The 18435-nt window shown below is 48.8% G+C and overlaps 1 long non-coding RNA gene across 1 annotated transcript; it reads left to right on the forward strand.

Annotated features, from left to right (window-relative positions):
* The first annotated feature begins 12364 nt into the window (after nucleotides 1-12364).
* LOC123497390 (uncharacterized) lies at nucleotides 12365-18120 on the forward strand. Its single transcript, XR_006671095.1, has 3 exons — nucleotides 12365-13148; nucleotides 13485-13560; nucleotides 16960-18120. It is a non-coding gene; the product is annotated as an uncharacterized lncRNA (long non-coding RNA).
* Nucleotides 18121-18435: the final 315 nt, after the last annotated feature.

Genomic DNA, 18435 nt, shown 5'->3' on the forward strand with positions numbered 1-18435 from the left:
ACACTCTGAAACCTGGCGGTCCGAAGCTCGTCTCCTCCGTCGGACCGATGACGCCACTCCGGTGGACCGCGTAGTGCCCTAGCCCAGCTATTTAAGCCGACCGCCGGCACCGAAACCCTAACTGCCACATTTTCCCCTCCTGTCTGTCGTCACCACCACTTTCCACTAGCCGTCCGCCACCAGTAGTAGCCATGCCCCCACACCGCCGGGTAAGGAGCACCCATATCTAATGCCGGAGCGCTGGTTGCAACTCCTTGAGCAGATCCGGGCAAGGCGCGAAGCCCGGATCACCGTGGGGCTACCTCCGAACGCGGTGGATCTAGAGGAGGACTTGGAGGAGGAGGAGGGCGGGGAGGACGTGGAGCAAGAGAACGATGTGGAGGACACTGGGGACGCGGATCTGCAGGCGGAGCAGCAGGCGATCCTCGATTCCCTCCGGTCGAAATAGGAGGCGGAGCACGCCGCGGATGTCGACACGATGTGCGTGTATATGGATGAGCAGCACGCTCTCGTACGCACCAATCTACCCGGTGCTCGGCACCGACGTCGTGGACATCTTCGATGACGAAACGTAGTTAGCCTACCGTGATGTGCGTAGTATGTAGGATCAAGGTTGTCAGAATCATGATTTTGAATCGGATCAAAGCTACAATGGTAGGATCGCAAATCAAAGAATCTTAACTATTAGGATCGTAGAAACGTAGATTCCATGAACTAAAATCATAGAATCAGAGGGCTTACTTTCAATCATAAAGTCGTCGAAACGTATAATTCTGACAACCTTGCGTATGATTTTTTTTGCATGATTTGTATGGATCTAGGGGATGAAATATGAGGTACTCGGATGCATAGCACACAACTATGAGATGTGACCGGTCAATGCCCGCGAACGGGCCTGGTCGTGTCCGCGGACGTTTGAGGAGCCGGATTTGCCAAGTCCGATTGTAGATGCTCTGACATCCCCAAGAAGAGCCTGAACACGGTGATGGTCACGATGACCATGGCGAGCAGAGCGAGAACTGGGATGTGCCGACGGCTAGCGGCGTTTCAGATGAAGGTGTACATGTCGTATAACACGACGAGGACACCAACATCGAGTGTCATCGCTGGAAGATTCGGTATCTCGGTGATGGTAGGGATGTCGTAGATCAACCACATTGCTGAGTTGAACATGACGAGTACCGACTTCGTTGTTCCGACTACCTGGTCCTCGATATCCTCAGGAACATCGGCCTACCTCACGGCACACGTGCATAAATATAAACTTATTTGTACTAGTCATTTACTCTCTTCATCCTACTTTTTTGTACAACTTTTGTTGGAAGGCAATGCAACTCTCAATATTGATCGGGTGCACAACGCACGTATATATATACAAGGGGAGCCCTCAGCCTCATCTATACAAGGAAATTAGAGGCGGGGCTGGTAGGAGATTATCCTAACCATATACATGCGTGTAGGCCTACATATTATGTTCAACACCGCCCCCGCAGTCGATACGTCACCAGTGACACATAGACTAGACCGGAACTCCTCAAATGTAGGCGTCGGTAACCCCTTGGTCATGACATCGGCAAACTGCTGAGCGGTAGGAACGTGAAGAACGCGGATGCGTCCAAGAGCCACCTGCTCACGCACGAAGTGAATGTCGAGGTCAATGTGCTTCATGCGACGATGATGAACGGGGTTGACGGAGAGGTAGACCGCTGAGACATTGTCACAGTAGACAATGGTGGTCGTCGAAACATCAAGGAGCAACTCCTGGAGAAGCTGCCTGATCCACGAGCACTCGGCGACGGCATTGGCCACAGCACGATACCCAGCCTCGGCGCTCGAGCGAGGTACCGTGGGTTGTCGTTTAGACGACCACGATATGAGCGAGGGGCCGAGGTAGACACTGTAGCCTGAAGTGGAGCGCCGTGTGTCCGGACAGCCAGCCCAATCGGCATCACTATAGGCAACAAGGTCGGTCGAGGACGAGACCGTCAATGTAAGACCCAGAGCCGTGGTGCCGCGGATCTACCGAAGAATCCACTTCACCAGGTTCCAGTGAGTGTCGCGAGGAGCGTGCATGTGAAGGCACGCCTACTGGACAACATACTGTAGGTCCGACCGAGTGAGCGTCAGGTACTGAAGGGCGCCGGCGATGGAGCGATAAAACGCCGCATCTGGCGTGGGTGAGCCGTCGAGCGCAGAGACCTTGGCCTTCGTGTCGATAGGCGTGGGGACAGGTTTGCAATTAAGCATGCCTGCCCGCTCGAGGAGGTCCTAGGCGTACTGCTGCTGATGAAGGAAGAACCCATCGGCGCGTCGCACCACCTCAATCCCTAGGAAGTAGTGGAACGGACCGAGGTCCTTAATGGCGAACTCGGCGCTGAGGCGAGCAATAAGCTGTCGAAGAAGCTCGGTCGAGGAAGCCGTCAGGATGATGTCGTCGACGTAGAGGAGCAGATAAGCAGTCGCCTGGCCCTGGTGGTAGACAAACAATGAGGCGTCGGAATGAGTAGCTCGAAACCCAAGCTGCTGCAGGAAGGCGGCGATGCGCTGGTACCAGGCTCGAGGTGCCTGCTTCAACCCGTACAAGGAGCGGGAGAGAAAGCACACATGATCAGGATGAGCCGCATCGACGAAGCCAGTTGGGCTGCTGACAAAAGACCTGCTCCGAGAGATGGCCATGCAGGAACGCATTCGACACATCCATTTGATGCACCGGCCATGCGCGAGATACCGCAAGCTGAAGGACCACGCGGATCGTGCCCGGTTTGACAACCGGAGCAAAAGTGTCGGTGAAGTCGACTCCAGCGCGCTGACGAAACCCGCACACCACCCAACGAGCCTTGTAACGTTGGAGGTACCCGTCAGGACGAGTCTTATGGCTGAAGACCCACTTGCCAGTGATGACGTTGGCATGGGGTGGCCGCGGGATGAGCTGCCAGGTGCGATTACGCAACAGCGTGTCGAACTCCTCCTACATCGCAGCGAGCCAATGCGGGTTGCGAAGCGCGGCTCGAGCTGACGACGGGAGAGGTGAGGGCGCGGACGTCGAGGCAGCGAGGAGGTAATTGTCCGCTGAGTAGCGCGTGCTGGGGCGCTGGATACCAGCGCGAGCACGTGTGACCATGCGGGCCGGCGGTGCCGGCGGGGCCGGCGGTGTAGGCGTAGGCGGCGACGGGGGATCAACCGAGGGCGAAGCTGGAGAAGAGCCCGTCGAGGAGCCGGGGTCAGGCGCATGGGCTGCGCTCACTGACGGGGCTGTAGACTCAACGCGAGTAGGAGGCGCCGTGACTGCCGGTGACGAAGCGGTCAGACTGGCCGAGGAGCCTGGCGCGGCAGGCGAAGGCGTCGGGTCCGATGCCGCGGACCCTGTAGGGGCCGCGGAGCGGGATGAGGAGGAGGCCCCCGACGAGAGCCGACCCTCGGGGTCGGGCGCCCAGGCGCGGTAGGAGCACCGAAGCCGGGAGGGGGCCCAGGCGCGGCAGGAGCCCCGAAGCCGGGAGGGGCCCGAGCGCGCGGGAGCGGCCACCATGAGAAGCGCCGGCGGGCGCGGGTTATGATGACGAGTCGTCCGTCGGCGTTACCTGGTGAAAAGGAAAAGTCCTCTTGTCGAAGTAAATGTGCCGTGAAGTAAAAACTCGGTGGGAAACCAGATCGTAACAACGGTAGCCTTTGGTGTTTGGTGGGTATTCGAGAAAGATGCATGCCACAGAACGAGGTGTGAGTTTGTGAGGGGTGGTGGAGGCGAAGCTAGGATAACAGAGACACCCAAAAACACGAAGATCACCATATGAGGGGGCGGTACCGAAGAGAAGATGGTGCGGTGCAAAATTCCCATGAGCACGACACGGGCGGATGTTGAGAAGGAGAGAGGTGCTACCTCTTGAGCACTGCGTTGGTTTTCCCTTGAAGAGGAAAGGGTGATGCAGTAAAGTAGCGTAAGTATTTCCCTCAATTTTTGAGAACCAAGGTATCAATCCAGTAGGAGATCACGCACGAGTCCCTTGCACCTACACAAAAAAATAAGAACCTCGCAACCAACACGATAAAGGGGTTGTCAATCCCTCAACGGTCACTTACGAGAGTGAGATCTGATAGATATGATAAGATAATATTTTGGTATTTTTATGATAAAGATAAATAAAAAATGCAAAGTAAAATAAAAGGCAAAAGAAATAACTAAGTGTTGGAAGATTAATATGATGGAAAATAGACCCGGGGGCATAGGTTTCACTAGTGGCTTCTCTCAAGAGCATAAGTATTACGGTGGGTGAACAAATTACTGTTGAGCAATTGATAGAATTGAGCATAGTTATGAGAATATCTAGGTATGATCATGTATATAGGCATCACGTCCGCGACAAGTAGACCGACTCCTGCCTGCATCTACTACTATTACTCCACACATCGACCGCTATCCAGCATGCATCTAGAGTATTAAGTTCATAAGAACAGAGTAACGCTTTAAACAAGAGGACATGATGTAGAGGAATAAACTCATGCAATATGATATAAACCCCATCTTGTTATCCTCGATGGCAACAATACAATATGTGCCTTGCTGCCCCTGCTGTTACTGGGAAAGGACACCGCAAGATTGAACCCAAAGCTAAGCACTTCTCCCATTGCAAGAAAGATCAATCTAGTAGGCCAAACCAAACTGATAATTCGAAGAGACTTGCAAAGATAACCAATCATACATAAAAGAATTCAGAGGAGATTCAAATATTGTTCATAGATAAACTTGATCATAAACCCACAATTCATCGGTCTCAACAAACACACCGCAAAAGAAGATTACATCGAATAGATCTCCACAAGAATCGTGGAGAACTTTGTATTGAGATCCAAAGAGAGAGAAGAAGCCATCTAGCTAATAACTATGGACCCGAAGGTCTGAGGTAAACTACTCACACATCATCGGAGAGGCTATGGTGTTGATGTAGAAGCCCTCCGTGATCAATTCCCCCTCTGGCGGAGTGCCAGAAAAGGCCCCAAGATGGGATCTCACGGGTACAGAAGGTTGCGGCGGTGGAATTAGGTTTTTGGCTCCGTATCTGATAGTTTGGGGGTACGTAGGTATATATAGGAGGAAGAAGTACGTCGGTGGAGCAACATGGGCCCCACGAGGGTGGAGGGAGTGCTCTCCTGGTTGATTTCTTGACGTGGACTCCAAGTCCTCTGGATCACGTTTGTTCCAGAAATCACGTTCCCGAAGATTTCATTCCGTTTGGACTCCGTTTGATATTCTTTTTCTGCGAAACACTGAAATAGGCAAAAAACAGCAATTTTGGGCTGGGCCTCCATTTAATAGGTTAGTCCCAAAAATAATATAAAAGTGTATAATAAAGCCCATTAACATCCAAAACAGAATATAATATAGCATGGAACAATAAAAAATTATAGATACATTGGAGACGTATCAAGAGGCGGTAGCTAGGGCGTCCGGCCAAAACCGAGGCGGGACATTAGCGTGGAAGAGAAGGGTATGCACACAATCATTGAGGGCGCGGAGACTCCGTTCAGCGCGACCATTCTGTTGGGAGGTATACGAGCAGGTGAGACGAAGAATCGTGCCATGTGTGGCAAGGAGGGTGCGTACCCCGATGTTGTCGAACTCCTTCCCGTTGTCAGTCTGAAATGCATGAATGGGACGCCCAAACTGCGTAGCGACATAGGAGTAAAAGGTGGTGAGAACGGAGAGTGCATCGGATTTTCTCCGCAACGGGAAGGTCCACACATAATGCGAAAAATCATCAAGAATGACAAGATAGTATAAAAAGCCCGTATTACTGGCAACAGGAGATGTCCATAAATCACTATGAATCAACTCAAAAGGATACGACGCCACCGATGAGGACGCACTAAACGGAAGGCGGACGTGCTTGCCCAGGCGACAAGCATGACAAGTATGATCATTGGTTTTATTACACGTGAATGAAAAATTCCTAAGAATATGACGGAGGGTGGCGGAGTTCGGATGTCCCAGTCGAGCATGCCAGAGGTCCACAGTGACGGAGAGGGTGACCGGAGTGGTGGTGGTGGCGGCGGTGGAGTGGACCGGGTAGAGCTGGTCCGGGCTGTCACATCGGTGGAGTACCATCCGGGTACGGGCGTCCTTGACAGAAAAACCGACTTCGTCAAATTCAACAGTAACAAGATTTTCACGTGTAAAAGAACGAACGAAAACAAGATTTTTGATTAAGTCAGGTGAAACTAAGACGTTAGACAGATGTAAAGGCATGGAGTTGGACGGAAAAGAACCATGACCGACATGAGTAGTGGGAAGGGAGGATCCATCGCCAACAGTGATACGACATTTGGTATGAACTGGATATGCGGAGGTGAGGTTACCGGGGTTGGAAGTCATGTGAGCGTTGGCCCCGGTGTCCATATACCAGTTGCCGCCTCTGGTGTATGTGTTGGGTGTTGGAGCGGAGTGAAGCGCCGCGAGGAGGGCCGGATCCCAAGGTGCTGGCGGGAGGGCAGCGGCCGCGGCCGGAGGCCCAGTGGGGTAGGAGGGCGCGGCACCGGGGTACCCACCGGCATACGCGGGCGGGTAGCCACCCGGCGCGGTGAAAATGGCCTGATGGGCGCCGGGGCGGGCGCCAAGGATGCCAGCCGGGATGGGGGCCCGCGGCACGGGCATCGTGTATGCTTGGACCATCCCTGTCTAGGGGTTCGGCGCGGCGGCTGCTGTTGCTGCGGGCGTGGCGCCCCCCGGCACCATTCTGCTGCTGTTGCTTCTTGCCGCGGCGGCCCCTGCGGTGGCGATCATAGCCGGCGGGCGGCGGCTGGTTGGGTAGCCCGCGGCCGGCGGCGGGGGTGGTGGAGCGAAGTAGGAGGCCGCCGGGTTGGGGAACCGCGGCGGCTGCAGGGCCGTAGGGGTGGCGGCGCGGGAGATTCCCACGGTGAGCGCCGTGTGCGTGGCCCGGGACTTCACCATCTTCATCCTCCTCTCCTCCAAGCGAAGATAGGCCACAACCCTAGGAAAGGCCGGGTCCGGAAGAAAAGTGAGGTTGGAGGCCGCGTTGCTGAACTCTTCGCTCAGACCGGCGGTGAGCGTGCTAAGGAGGAGCTCGTCGGAGACCTTTTCCCCAAGATCGCGAGGCTCGTTAGCAAGTTTCTTAAGGCGCATACAATAATCGTCGATAGACGAGTCATGTTGATGGCAGCCAAAAAATTCCTGCTGAAGAAACACGCGGCGCTGGAGGGCGTTGTCGGTGAAGAGCCCGTTCAGGTTTGCCCACACGGTCTGCGCGTCATCCTCGTCGCACACGATGGTGTGGAAGAGGTCTTTGGATATGGTTTGGTACAGCCAACGGGTGATGGTGGTGTCGATGGTCATCCATTCGTCATTCACGAACCTGAGGTCGGTGTCGACGGAGCCGTCAACGTGATCGATGAGGTGGTACTCGCGAAACACGAGGGAGAAATAAGTTTTCCATGCGTAGTAGGTGGAGTTGGTGGAGTGCAAAACGCTGAGCATGCGAGCGAAGATGTCGAGATCACGGATGAGTTCCACCGGAGGAGGAGCGGGACTGTCGAAGGGATTTGATAGGATGGAGATGGAGGAGTGTGGGGAGGCCATCGGTGGAGGAGGGAGGGTTTGGCGCGACGCAGAGAGGAGCGGCGGCGCGGGTGTGGCGATCGGGACAATGCTCGGGTGGTTGTGGCGTTCGGGAGGAGGGGGCGATCAGGAGGAGGGGATGGGGATCGGGTGAGAAGGGAGGAGGGAAGGAAGAGGCGCGCGGCGGCGTGATACGTCTCCAACGTATCTATAATTTATGAAGTATTCATGCTATTATATTATCGACCTTGGATGTTTTATATGCTATTTTATATGATTTTTGGGACTAACCTATTAACCTAGAGCCCAGTGCCAGTTTCTGTTTTTTTCCTTGTTTTAGAATATCGCAGAAAAGGAAAACCAAACGGAGTCCAGTTGACCTGAAACTTGACGAAGCTTATTTTTGGACCAGAAGAAGGCCACGGAGTCAAAGAGTTGGGCCAGAAGAGTCCCGGGCTGCCCACGAGGGTGGGGGGTGCGCCCACCCCCCTGGGCGCGCCTCCCTGCCTCGTGGACAGCCCGGTGACCCCCCTAACTTGTTCTCGACGCTAACACCTCTCATATATACCCAAACTTTCAGAAAAAAAACCTAGATCGGAATTTCCGCCGTCGCAAGCCTCTGTAGCCACGAGAAATCAATCTAGGCCCTCTCCGGCACCCTGCCGGAGGGGGCCATCATCACCGGTGGCCATGAAGGAGTATTCCGGAGAGGCCATCATCGCCATGAAGGCCAAGGACCAGAGGGAGAACCTTTCCCCATCCAGGGGGGGAGCCCATGGAGGAGGAAGCACAAGGGGGAGAACCTCTCCTCCTCTCTCTTGGTGGCACCGGAGTGCCATCGAGAGGGGAATCATCGTCGCGGTGATCGTCTTCATCAACATCACCACCATCATTACCATCCTCATCTCTTTTACGCGGTCCACTCTCCCTCACCCCGCTGTAATCCCTACTTGAACATGGTGCTTTATGCCACATATTATGATCCAATGATGTGTTGCCATCCTATGATGTTTTGAGTAGATATCTTTTGTCTTTGGGTTGATTGATGATCTAGATTGGTACGAGTTGTACGTTTTATTTTGGTGCTGTCCTATGGTGCCCTCCGTGTCGCGCAAGCGTGAGGGATTCCTGCTGTAGGGTGTTGCAATACGTTCATGATTCGCTTAGTGGGTTGCTTGAGTGACAGAAGCATAAACCCGAGTAAGGGGGTTGTTGCGTATGGGATAAAGGGGACTTGATATGTTAATGCTATGGTTGGGTTTTACCTTAATGATCTTTAGTAGTTGCGGATGCTTGCTAGAGTTCCAATCATAAGTGCATATGATCCAAGAAGAGAAAGTATGTTAGCTTATGCCTCTCCCTCATATGAAATTGCAATGACGACTACCGGTCTTGTTAACAATTGCCTAGGATAATTCCGCACACCGATCCATCATTATTCCACATACGCTATTTATAATATTTAGTAATATATTGTAACTTTATGATAACAGCACCTACTTTTATGTTTTAGCTCTTCGATATCATGCAAAGTTATCATCTTCATACCCACAACGTAGTTTTATTTCTCGTTTCTAGTTGGAAGCAACCGTTCGGTGTACGTAGAGTCGTATTAGTGGCAGATAGGACTTGAGAGAATATTGATCTTACCTTTAGCTCCTTGTGGGTTCGACACTCCATACTTATCACTTCCACCTTTGGAAATTGCTACTATGATTCCCTGCACTTGGGGATTATCACGGCGGCACAGGAGGAGGGCGGCGGCGGCGGCTGCAGCAGGGAGCTGCGGCGGCGGCGCGGCTAGGCTAGGCGGAAGCTAGGGTTAGGATCGGGAAGGAAAGTGATACCATGTTGAAAGGCAATGCAACTCTCGATATTGATCGGGTGCACAACGGACGTATATATGTACAAAGGGAGCCCTCAACCTCATCTATACAAGGAAACTAGAGGCGGGGCCGGTAGGAGATTATCCTAACCATATACATGCGTGTAGACCTACATATTATGTTCAACAACTTTAAACTTCACTAAGCCACATAAAGTAGAAGAAAAAGAAATCCTTAGCTTTGCATTCATACGACTTTTTGTCCATACAAAAAAACGTCAGCTTACACCGATAGGATAATTTGCATTAACGAGACACCGACCAACTACTTGTTGGTTCTCTGGTATCCACACACCGTAAACTAAGGCTCCACTTGTATGAAATGTCAACTCTACAGGTAGAGATAAGCCCTACAGTGCAGACCCAGTTGTAATGAAATGTCCAATGTCAACTCTACAGTAGAGACCCATTGCCACACGTTTCACCCCGGCTTTGCTGGAGTATTCTGTTCAAGAAAATACCAAGATTAAGACCTCACGAGCATCAAGGCGGCAGATAAAGATCGACCTGCACGAGTTGACCCCACCTCCTCGCTTAAATGCCAGCAATCATGGCGGGCTTGTCAAGATCGACAGGTCAAACCTAATCGTGCGTCGGGCTTTAATTCCGCTAATTAATCGGTGCAGCTGCGTCATTATTCGCGTCTACTACTGGCCAGCTCCCAACCGCGACCAGAACGAGGCCCCGAGCAGACAAATCCATCCGGGCCGTCCGTCCCTTTCCCGGCGCAGCCAACCGCCCGTCCGTGCAGCAGTGAATCGGCCAGAGATTTGGTTTCTCCGTCCGTTGCTGCGCCAAAAAATCGGTCAATTCGATTCGGGATCCTGTGGCGAGCCGGCCGCGGCGCCTCCCGATCGGCTCGGGCTTTGACGTCGCCATGGCCACGAGCCGCGCGTGGGCGCATGGAAAGGCATGGCCCGTATCGGCAACCACAGGGTAGGGTGCGCGCGCGGTGCTGGGCTGGGATCGGATCCCGTTTGACTTTTGATGCGTTCGTTCGCTCGTCCCCACTTGTTGTGTGAACGTGTGGTGCGCATGTACGCACGGCACGCCAGGATTCTTTCTGTGTGCGAGCCTACACGGACACGTCTGTGGTCGACGGTCCTGTGTGCGGGCTGGCGCGTGGTACCGTTCTGTGGTTCACAATCTGCCATTTCTGAGAGAGGGGGGGGGGGGGGGGGGGGGGTGAATCTTACCGGGTCACCCAGAGGGTCTGAAAGAGGGTGTTTCACGTGGCTGTTAAGAGAGAGTTGAATCTGCACAGTGGAGTCTTGTTGCATGATGTGCTATGTCAGTTTATGTATGGCAAGTGGGGCCTAACTCCAGGTTGACAATTTTGGCCGGTTCGCCTAAAGAAACATTTCTGGATGGAGTCGTTGGCATGTACAGGTTCAAGCTGAGCTGCATGCTATTCTAGTTGATTTGGTATGCCGAACATGGCCGGCACGTGCCGTTTCAACCTAATGAGGAGTATCAGGTTGGCCAACTCTGACATGGTAAGGAAGAAAGCCGGCCTAAAAGTTTCTTTACTGTTTCTTGTGCCAGACTGCATACATATATAGGTATAGTTACCGGCTCGCCGTGGACTTTTCATTATTTTCGAATATAAATGATCAATGTATTCCCCTGCTTCTAGATGAAATGACCTCTAGTTTATCGTTGAAGAGAGCGCGCTCCGCGGATGTCAAAGGCATTGCCGTTTCAACGCACGCGGTGTTGAAGAGATCAACCTGCGACAAGCATACGACTCCCGGCAGCATGTGGAAAACTCTGCCCGTCACTCGTCAGTACTCACCCACCTGGCAGAAACAACGACGACGATGTCATGGACATGTTTCAACTCTGATTTTAGATGCGTGCACTGAACTGGTAACATGGCAACATCCATCTACAGTTCGACCAACGGACAGTTCATCATCGTTCACTGCATCCAGCCGAGCCAACGAGTTGGTACATCGCCAAAGTCCACCCTTCACTTTCTCTTTTTCTTCAGGGCATTCTCGAGGACTGCACAGGGCAGGCAGCGTGCAGCACCTGTCAAGACCTCTCACAAGGTTTCTCGACATTTCGCGTCCACTCTGTTGGCCGATCAATCAAGCAGCACAGTGGCAATAGCACCGTTCTTGGGAGTCTGACGACACAGCAGAGGAATCGGACTCTGAACGAACGGACATGACCGTTCGGGATCTGTTTTCTAACAGTTCTTTCGCGGATCTCCTCTGAAGTCTGAACTGTACCGTTTCAACTTCTCGCGCATGCTGCTGTGATCGGCTGATCCACTGTTGCAGCTGTTGCTTTGTTTTTCATCTTCTTTGAGCAGTCTGGTGTCAAGTTGCCGCCCACTCACTAGTCTGATAAAGGTCGATGAACTTTTGCATCAATCTAATGTCTACTCCATCCGTTCCTAAATATAAGCATTTTTAGAGATTTCAATATAAACTACAGACGGAGTAAAATGAATGAATCTACACTCTAAAATACGTCTATATACATCCGCATGTAATCCATATTGAAATATCCAGAAAGGCGTATATTTAGAAATGGAGGGAGTAATTGACAGACTGTTTGGCTCCACATTGTTCCATCTGCAAGTTCTTGATCCCTGTTACCTTGACCGTGGGGATTAAGGGCATTTAGTTGAAGATCCCAACTGAATCGAGCGAGTTTCATTCTAGTGAAATGGGACGGTTTCGTATCCTCATTTTGTTGGAGTCAATAGATGAAGTAAAATAAAGAGGTAAATACATCGGGAGTCATAAAACTTGCATGGGACGTTCAGTTTGGTGCATAAACTTGTAAAATACGTGTTTCTGGTCACCTAACTTGTCCTCTCATTCATATAAATGACGGTGCTTTCTATCAGGGGTGGACGCACGTACAGAGCTGTGGGGGCAGATGCCCCCACTCGATTTTTGGGCTGTCTTATACAAGGCCTCTAGTATACAACTTTGCCCCCTCTCAGCCCGTCATCTTTGCCCCCACTTATTTCTTTTTCCTGGTTAAACTTTGCAAAGGCCATACATTATTGACAACCGAGCCCACCCAGGCACATGGCCTTTCACATACGAGAAGTCATTGGCCTGTGCCATATAATCGTATTTGCACAGAGCACGGACGGACGGAGACCTGAGTCCTAGGCGCAATTGCCGCCTGGCGGCCAAGCAAAACGCAACGCGCCCTCGCCAGTTCATCTCCGGTCTTCGGCAAACGCCTTCGATCTGCGTTGTGCACAACGGACGCCCAGCCGGTTTCCTGATCTATGGCCCTCTCAATTTTATCTGTGATGCTCTTCTGCGTGTTACTGATCAATCGAGATAAACCCTAGGGTAAGTTCATCTTTTCTAGTTTCAGTTCTAATTTCCAAATTGTTGTTCCTTCTCTATTTCTGAGTTAGGAATTGGGCGAGTTTTATTTCAAATATCAACCTTGTGTACAATATACCAATTGATAACTAGGTAAACTGATTGTAGCTGCACGGAATAATTTGTACAAAATAAGTTTGGGTATGTGAGAGAGGAATAAATCTGTAGGTACTAGGTACTATCTGCCTTCATGTATGATATTTTATTTAATGTCTCAACCTTTTGACATTGGCAGGGGAGCTAAAGGAGGGTTTTCCTATGTTTGTTGTAAAATCTACAACTCGCAACATGCTTCGGTTAATTGATCTGAACAAGCTTCCTTGGGATCCATCTAAAAGTAAGAGAATTACATGTTTTGATCTCAATCAACATCAGGACAATGTACTTTACATGGGAACCTTATGAGCCTCATGCATCTAAGTTTAAACCTAGGAATATTGGAAAAACCTCATCCATCTGTTGAGAGATTCTTCTCGCTATGAAGTTTCTGAATAATGCTTTACGTAACATTTGCTTTGTGGAAGAGCAATCTTGGATATCATCTACGATGAAGTGATAGTAAAACGCTTCCATGAAAAAAATGTTATGCGATGAACAGGAGGAAGTGATGGGTTTAAATTAATTTATCGTAATGTTTACATTCTCCCTTAACATGTACTTTTTTTTCTTACAGGTTGCTGGCTAGAAATTTTATTCAAGAAGGTTGCGAACAACAAATTGCCACTTATCAAGTCATTGTGTCTTAAATGGTTAGTTTACTTTTACTCTTGCAATAAAGTTGTCATAATTATGTGTATGATGAAATTATACTATAAGGAAATACATGATTTTGCTTATTACTTACTAATCCCTATATATATGCTTGTGTAGTTGTGTGGCTAGTTTGTGTAAATGGTCTAACCATTAGTATCTACAATCTTCCCATAAAAAAATATACTACACATCTTTGCCCCCTCTCAGTTTTCATCCTGGGTCCGCCCCTGCTTTCTATCGTATTCGGCCGTATCCCACACACACACGTGGCGTGCCAACGTTCTGGGGGGCCATTGCCAGTGTTTTTTTTGAACCCTTGCATTTCATTTATTTATGCAGAAAATTCTCAAATAAAATTAAAACCAAACTTTTTCTGAACCCTTGCATTTTATTTACACAGACATTTCTCAAATGAAATTGAAAACGCTGGTACATGCTGGGCTTCGAACTACTCGACCAACCTGATTTTGGTGATTAGTACGCACAGTTAGCTGCATATAATATGGACAGTACGAAGAAAGTAGAAATTAAAACGGGAAAAGCTGTGCAAAACAGGGATAGCCCCGGTTCAAACCTATGGCCTCCTGGCTAGCTCGCCGCATGTGCAATTAAAGAGATATACACAATTTATCTTCTGTATTCTTCTTTCTTCTTTTCTATGTAAGAAAATAGCTAAATTTTTGTTTGAACTCAAATAATATTAAATTTTAAAAACATAGATAAAAGAAATACAGTGCAGAATGAATGTACATATTTTTTTAGACGAATCAACTAAATTTTTGTTTAAATTCGAATAATTTTAACTTCAAAAATCTAGTGCAGAATGAATGCACGTATTTTTTTGGACAAATCAATGGAAATTGTTATCGAATTCAAATAATTTTAAGTTTTTAAATCTAGATAAAGGAAAATATAGGTCAGAACGCTTGTACGCAAATTTTTCGGACAAATGAACTATTTTTTCTGAATTCGAATAATTGCAAATTTAAAAATCTAGAAAAAAAGAAGATATAGTGCAGAATAAATGTGCGTTAATTTCTTTCAGGCAAATTAGTGAGGTTTTTTCGAATTCAAATAATTTTATATTTGAAAATCTAGATAAAAATATATAGTTCAGCTGATTTGTCCAAAAGAATTTTAAAATTTGAATAATCTTATATTTGAAAAAAATGATCACTAAAACAGAATGATCCCACTCTCCCGGTGATAATGTGCATAAATTTCTATTACCCGCGTAGTTTTCTTAAATAGAACAAGATTAATAACAACATACACACGTGCATTTCTATTCCCCGCATGAATAAATTTTTGAAATGCGTGAATATTTCTGAAATGTAACTTACTTTTTTAGTTACAAAAATATATTTTTAAATGATTGATTTTTTAAATATCACATACTCTTTTTACAACGTATGAACATTTTTGAAATGTCACAAACAACAAAATATAAGTTGTTTTCTTACATCATTTTATTCCTGCGGGGAATACACGAACATGTTTTTAGTTTTCGTTTATTCCTTTGTTGGGATGAGCGAACATTGTATTAAAGAAAATTTTATTTGTAAGTTTTATATGAATTTATTCTTGGTCGAGTACTCGAGTGGTTAGTGCAGTTATCTCTTAGTTTGCAGGACGTCCATTCTAGTCCCCTATTTTTTTATTCCTCGTTCTTGAAAGATACTATGTGCCTACATGTGCGAAATTAAATAAAAATCGAGGATTTTTTTTCAGAAGAAAGATAATGCATGGCTCACCCAACGCCTCACCACTCACAACCACTGACATGTGGGCCGTATTCATGCTGACACAACACGTGACCACAAGATATGGCTGGATACGAAAGAAGTGACCGTATATGCACCCATAGGCAAGTTATGTGACCGCAATGACGTATTTTACAACTTTTAGCACCAAACTGAATAATAGATGCAAGTTATATGACTGTCACTGATATTACCTCAAAATGACCATCCAAAAACCTAAGAAACAGGCGAAACATGGAAAACGTTTAGTTTCAACCGGCTGATTTTCTCGCGTCGTAAATCTCCTCTGTTGAGCGACACGTGTCCCCGTGGGCCAGCAGCCCACCGCTCAATCTCCAGCCTTATCCCACCCGATTCACCAGGACCACATCTTCTCCTTCCTTCTCGCTAACTCCACTCGCCCCCGTCCTCTCCTCTCCATAGCCAATTCTCACGGATGCACACCAGATTTCACACGCGCGCCACTCCCTGCTGCTCTGATTCATTCTTTTTTCTTGCTAGTCGTCGCCCTTGCCTCATCTCCATCACCCGCACATGGGCACCACCGCAGACCGACGTCCGCCGCTTCAGATGGGGGAGGGGCTATGTTGTGATCCGTTGCAGCGAGACCACCACGACGACCGGTGAAGCGTCGGGGGCCACGGTGTTGCGAGCCTCCTCGTCCAGCTGCAGAGCAACACCACGATGACGGTGTTGCGTGTCGTTGGTCCAGGAGAGCTGCGAAGGCCACCGTGTGTGGCGGCGGCGATTGTGCTGCGAGACAGTTCACCGCGCTGCATACGAAGTCGGAAACGCTGCAATGGAGCAGGTGATGCTGTCGATGGCGCGACAAGTTGAGTACGGCGGCGTTGCAATGGAGCGGGCATTGCTGCGGCGACGCGACAAGGCGGTGCTGCGATGGAGCTGGCGCAGCTGTGGGCGGCGCTGCGATGGAGTGGGGGCACGGTTGCCGGTGGCGCTGCAATGGAGCGGGCGCGGCGGCGGCGGCGTGACAAGTCGAGCACGGCGGCGCTGCTGCTGGCGGCGTTGCAATGGAGCGGGCGCTCAAGTTAGATCGGCGGCGCTACAATGAAGTGTTCAGCATGTTTAGCGTGGCAGCGGCTGTGCTGCAAGGACCGAGGAGGGCCACCTCCGTGCTCACGCATCCTAGCGTTGCGGGACGAAGCAGGAGCAGTTACATCCAGCGAGCTCACATTGACTAAATCTGACGGCCATGTCGTGTCCAGATCACAATGATCAGACGGTTCGGAAGGCGGCTTAAGTTTCACACATACCAACCGGCTGATTTGTAGCAGCCGCCATAAGAAACATATATATTAAGATAAAGAAACACAGCCGAAAAATAGAAAACCGAAAATAAGAAGACAAAATCGGCTGTCACCGTTAATGGCCCGGCCCATGCGAACGCACACCCTCGCTTATGGGCCTAAATTTTCTATGACCCTAAAATTATAGCCGGTGGGCTCTCTCTAGTAAATATGATTTTCTTCTAATCATTGTTATTTTTTTGCATACATAATAATGATCTAAAGTTAAGTAAGCTTAATGTTTATTTTGCTAAAAATTGAGGATTTTTCTTGTACTATTTTCGGGTTTTACTGTTCATGACGAGTGCATTTGTGCTTGGAGCAGAACGGCACTTTCGCCTACTTCATTGTCTTGTCGCTGAAAGAGCTCTCCAGGTGTCAAAGGCATTGCCGTTTCAACGGACGCGGAGTCGGAAGATCAACCCGGCGAAGTACAAGCCACGGCAGCATTGTGGAAACTCTGCTCGTAGCTCGCCAGTACCCAACCACCTGGCAGGAGCAACAAACGACCATCTGCTGATTCAGTCGCGTGCACTGATTTAGCCATGGTCCGCTTCACCCGGCCAAGCCAACGAGTTGATCCATCGCAGGAAGTCCACCCATCACTTTCGCTTTTTTCATCACTGTATTCTCGAGGACTACACAGGGCAGTCGGAGCACCTGTCAAAGATCGCGCGAGGTTTCGCGGAATTTCGCGTCCGGCTCTGTTGGCCGATCAGGCAGCACAGTGGCGCACCGCTTTCGCGGGTCTGACGACGCAGCAGCGGAGGAATCGGGCATGTGCGTCACAACTCAGAACGGACGGACATGACTGCTCAGGCTCCGTTTTGCAACTGTTCTTGGGTGAATCCCGTCTGAACCGTTCCGCTCCAGACCTGTAAATTCTCACCGAACAGTAGCCCGATCTGCTGTTTCGGCTGCTGCTTTGAGTGCCAAATACATCACGGGTACCTTAACTTGTCCAGTGCGGTCACTTTGATGCCTAAACTTGTAAAATACACAAAACTGGTGCCGCAACTTGTTCGAGCGTTCAAATACGGTGCCTCCTTCCGTATTTGGGCATATGCACTGCCCACAGTGCCAACATGGCATCAGCCCACATGTCAATGGGTGTGAGAGGAGTGTGCTGGTTGTTTTACAGAAAACTCTTTGTACTTGATATAATTTTCACAAAAGCTCCCGATATTTTATTTAAATACGTCAAATTGCATTGTTTTACAGAAAACTCCTTATACTTTATATAATTTTCACAAAAGCTCCTGACATTTTATTTAAATACGTTAGAAAACTCGCATGCCAGCACATGGGATAAAATAGTAATAACAAAAAAAGAGCACCCGACAGGATTCGAACTTGGTACCAGGGCGCACAGCCTACACACATGTGCTAATCACTACGCCTATAATAGTTGACTATGCAATATCCTAATACGCTTCTACTTACCAAGAAACTGGGTGACATAATAAAGAGAAATAAAAAATAAAAATTGATTCGTGGGAAATTGAAAAAAATATTAAGAAAGTCTCACGTTTGAAAAAAAGAACTATTCAACATATTACCTGTCATCAACTTAAAAAAGTTTTAAAAAAATCATCATATTTTTGGAAAATTCTCGCGTGTATTAAGAAATTATAAATGTGTTTGTAAAAAATGTCTGTCATGCATTCAAAAAATTTACAACATCTATTTCATAAAATGTTCAATATATATTAAAATTTTTAGTGTATAATTATTCTTACATTTCTACAAACACGTTTAACATGTGTTAACACATTTATAGAATTTATTGTTTCTACACAAT

This window comes from Aegilops tauschii, chromosome 2, assembly GCF_002575655.3.
Source record: "Aegilops tauschii subsp. strangulata cultivar AL8/78 chromosome 2, Aet v6.0, whole genome shotgun sequence".
NCBI classification, from domain to species: Eukaryota; Viridiplantae; Streptophyta; class Magnoliopsida; order Poales; family Poaceae; genus Aegilops; species Aegilops tauschii.